Here is a 4,979-nt window from a genome sequence, read left to right as displayed (position 1 = left end):
CCTTTGATTGAACAGAAACCATTGCTCAGTCAGCTCATCTAGGCACAGCCAGACCATTTGTTACATCCTTTGTTCCAAAGGGAAAATGTTGACACCAGTGACTCAGAAGTGATTCTATTCCCTTTGAAATATTCATTTTGCTAGAACTATTAGAAACATGCAGTATGCTGTACTGCAAATAGGAATATAGCTTTTAAATCATTTGAACAAACTGCACATAACCAGTTATAAGGTAAAACAACACAATGCATGTTGTATTTTTAACCTAAATACCCTTAAGTATCATTTAATAGTTTAAAAATATTGTGATTTAGTAAAGTTAATACCCGGTTATAATATTATGCCTTTATTTTTGGCTAGAAGAAGAATCATTTTTAGCCTAGATCTAACCATTTTCATACTCAAAGATTCAAAGAAATATCAAGTGCCATGCATTGAAATCTGTCTTTAAATGTTAAGTGGCGCTGTGTATATTATTGTAAAACAATGTTAAGTTACTCAGATTTCCAGTTTTTACTGCCTGATATGTCTGGATAACGAGTAATTTTTATTATTGTCACAATTTCAGGATATATATATATATATATATATATATATATATGAAAACAGGTGTAAATTTAATGTTTGATTTGGGATATTTATATTTGATGATTTGTAAAACTCTAATTAACGAATATCCTGTAGTACGGATCTAATAAATGGTATCTAAAAAAAAAGAAATTAAAACCTCTATCACAAGCTGGCAAAACCACTTGAATGAAAGTGGAGATAATTTCAGACCTTGAAGGCATCTTTGCAGCTAGTGAAACGGTAAGAAAAGATCTCTTGAAAACAACTAGGATGCAAGAAAAAATAATTCAACATCTGCAAGATGATGCAAAGAAGAACAAAAAAAAAAAAGACTGATAGGAAATAATGAGAAAGGAGTCAATACAAACGATATAAAAAGATTATGCACAACAGTAATAACATAAAACTTCCCAAATGTGGGGAAACAATCTGACATTCAGTAACTAAAGCATAGAGAACTCCAAATAACATCATACCCAATTAAAAAAAAAACAAAACAGACATATAATAGTCAAGATCCCAGAAGTTCAGCACAAGAACAATATACTAAAACACACTAGAGAAAACAAAGCGATCACATCTAAAGGAAAACCTAACATAATAACAGCAAATTTACTTCACAAACCATCAAGTCAAAAAGAGCATGGAGTAAAGTACAACTCCTACAAGAAAATAAATTCCAGCCCAGACTGTTATACCCTGCAAAATTCTTTTTTTTTCTTTCCTGTAACAAGGGATTGAACTTAAGCCCTTGCACTTGTCAGGGAAACACTTATGATACTGAACCATCTATCTCCCCGGCCACACAAAACTGTGTTTCAAGTCTCATAGAGAAGTGAAATACTTCCATGACAAAGAACAACTATAGAATTTCATGATGCCAAAGCCAAACATATACAGACTACTAAAAGATATTCTACAGGAGGAACAAAATGACCACCACTCCACCAATGAGATTGGAAAGAACCCATCAAATAAGGCAATCAATTAAACGCAGGAGAAAAGAAGTATACTACAGCAAGTAAATAACATGTTAATCATAATTCAGTATATCTGAATTACAGCCATCAGGGACAGCAAAATAGCTCAGTGGATTAAAGTGCCTGCTTAAGCACATGCAGGGGCTGGGAGTTTGATCACAGAGCTTGCCCTGCCAGTCCTGCCCCCAGGGGAGAACTGAGAGGGCACTTGAGACAGGGTGTGGTGGTACATGACTGTAATCCCAGCAATTGCGAGGCTGTAATCAGTAGAATCACTATGAGTCTGATCTATGCAGTGAGACCCAATACACCCTGTACACCCTATCATAAACGCACACACACACACACACACACACACACACACACACGAATTATAACCATCAATGTAAATGGACGCAATTCACCAACTAAAAGATATAGACTGGGAAAGTGTATTAGGAAGCAAAATCCAACATATGCTGTATACAAAAAAAGGAAGAAACAAAAAACAACAACAACAACAACAAAAAAAAAACCATTTAACTCATACAGAAATTCATAGGCTGAAAGACAAAGGATGGAAAACAATACTACGTGCTCCAGCCCTTCAGAACAAAGCAGGGGTAGCAATCCTGTTCGCAGACATACCAAACTTCTAACCAAGGATGATAAAATGAAATAAAGAAGGCAACTACATACCAGATAGGGAAAAATACAAGAGGAGGAGGTAGTAGTCATAAATATATACACAACAATATGGGTGCAACCAATTGTATAAGACAAATCTTAAAGAACATGAAAAATCTAATGTCCAATACCACAATCTTAACAGAAGGCCTTAGAAAAGCCTTACCCAAAATGGTAGATCAAGCAGACAAAAAATTAGAAAAGAAGCAGCAGAACTGAACCAAAACTTGGAATGAAGGGACTCTGTGGACACATACAGAGTGTTCCAACCAATAACATCTGAATATACATTTTCTTTTCAGGTGCACAATGGAAATTTTCTAACAAAGAAAACATACTAGTCCACAGGTCATGCTTAAACATATTATCTGGCCACAATTCAATGAAACTTGAAATAAATCACAAAAACTCCATAAATACATGGAAATGAAACAACACCCTCTTCAGCAGCCAATGTCTTACAGATTAAATTAAATGAAAAATTAAAAAAAATCTGCAATTCAATGAACATTCAAGCACAACTTATTGGAATTTATTGGATGCGATAAAAGTAGCTTATAGATGGAAATTTATAGCTGTGAACTCACACTTTAGGAAAACAGAACAGGAACAAATAAATACCTTGCTACATCTCAAATTTCTAGAAAAAGAACAAATCAAATCCAAAGCCCAAAGACAGGAAGAAATTATACATATTTGAGCACAAATTAATGCAACTGAGATAAAAAATAGAAAGAATTAATGAATCAAAAAGCCGGTTCTTTGAAAGATTAAATAAAATTGATAAACCCCATAGATAATCTCATCATAAAAAGGGGAAAAAAACCCAAAATTCAAACAAGGAATAAAAATGTGAAATTGCCACAGAACAAGTGCAAATTTAGAAGATCATCAATAGCCATTTGGAAATCTTTACTCTTCCAGCATGAAAGACACAGAATAAATAGAAAGATTCCTAAAAAGGTACAAATTACTAAAACTGAAACAAGAACATACAAGAACTCTCATTAAAAAAATAACTTCCAATGAAATTCAAAATGGAATAGAAAACATACTGACAAAGAAATGTCCAGTGATGGATGGATTTTTTTTTTAATTTTACCTCTAAAATTTTATTTTTAAAATTTTTTTCTATAATGTTATTGAGAAACATATAGCAATGAGACAGTTCCAAATCAAATTCGTAGGACAGTTTCAATAATTAACATATTGCATATTCTTTTCCTAGTGGTTTTTTGCTGGATGGATTCATAACTGAATTCTACAAGAAATTTAAAGAAGATATAATCCCAGTACTCCTCAAACTCTTCAATGAAATATAAAAGGACACAATTATCTCAAATCCATTCCAGGAGGCAAGTATTATATTGAGAGCAAAAACCAGAGACAGATTCAAATAGAAAAAGAGAATTATAGGACAATCTACCTCATGAACATAGATGCAAAAATCCTCAATATAATCCTAGGAAATAGAAAGCAGCAAATTATTAAGTAGATTATATACCACGATCAGGTAGGATTCATCCCAGAGTTGTAACGATGGTTCAATATATGCAAATCTATAAACGTAAAACACTATATCACTACAGTCAAATCCTAAAACCAGATGATCATCTCAATTGAGGCAGAAAAGGCTTTAGACAAAGTCTAACACTTATTGATGTTCAAAGTTCTACAGAAAATTGGAATAGATGCTCTTTACCTCAATCTAATAAAAGCCTTCTAAAACAGTCCAACTGGTAACAAAATTCTAAATGGGGTAACACTGAAATCTTTTACTCTCAGGTCAGGTATAAAACATGGATGTCCTCTATCACCACTCCTATTCAATATGGTTAAGGAGTCATTATCTGGAGCCTTTAGACAGGAGAGAGATATAAGAGGAATAATAATGGGTAAATAAGAAGTTCATCTATTATTATTTGTAGATGACATGATACTCTACCTGAAAAACACATAAACCACACCAAGAAGCTCCTAAAATTAAAAAACAAATTCAGTAGTATAAAAGGTTACAAAGTCAATACTCAAAACTCAATAGCATTCTTCTACACAGATAACAAACACAGTGAGAAAAAAATTAAAGGAATAATACCCTTCACAATTGCATCCAAAAAGTGTAGTAACTAGGAATTAATCTAACTAAGGATGTAAAATATGTATACAATTAAAATTACAGTACTCAGAATAAAGATATTGAAGAGGATTTCAGAAAATGGAAATTCTTTGCTCCCGGATAGGAAGAGCCAAGATTGTGAAAATGGCTGTACTCCCAAAATTGTTGTACAGATTTAATACAAGCACTATCAAAATACCATGAATACACCTCAAAGATCTAGAGAAAATATTCCTAAAATGTATTTGGAACTAAAAAATTCCTAGAATATCAATAACAATATTGGACAAAAAGGGATGGCGGAAAGCATTAGAATCCCTGACTTGAAATTATACTACAAAGCTACTGTGATAAAATGAGAATGATACTGGCAGAAAAAAAAAAAAAACAGACCCAAGGATCAGTGGTACATATTAGAAGATGCAGATACACATTCAAAAACACTGTCATCTTAAGTTTGAAAAGGTGGCCAAACATGTTCACTTGAAGAAAGAAAGGCTCTTTAGCAAATATTGCTGGAAAAAAGGCCTGTCCACATGCTGAAAAGTAAATCCAGGCTCATATCTAACACCATGCACTAAACAAAAGTCAAAATGTATTAAAAATCTAAACATCAAAACAGAAAAACTAAATCACCTTAAAGAAAA

The sequence above is a fragment of the Octodon degus genome, unplaced genomic scaffold (genome assembly GCF_000260255.1).
Source record: "Octodon degus isolate 3935 unplaced genomic scaffold, OctDeg1.0 scaffold00318, whole genome shotgun sequence".
Lineage (NCBI taxonomy): Eukaryota > Metazoa > Chordata > Mammalia > Rodentia > Octodontidae > Octodon > Octodon degus.
Note: the sequence above shows the minus strand (reverse complement) of the source record.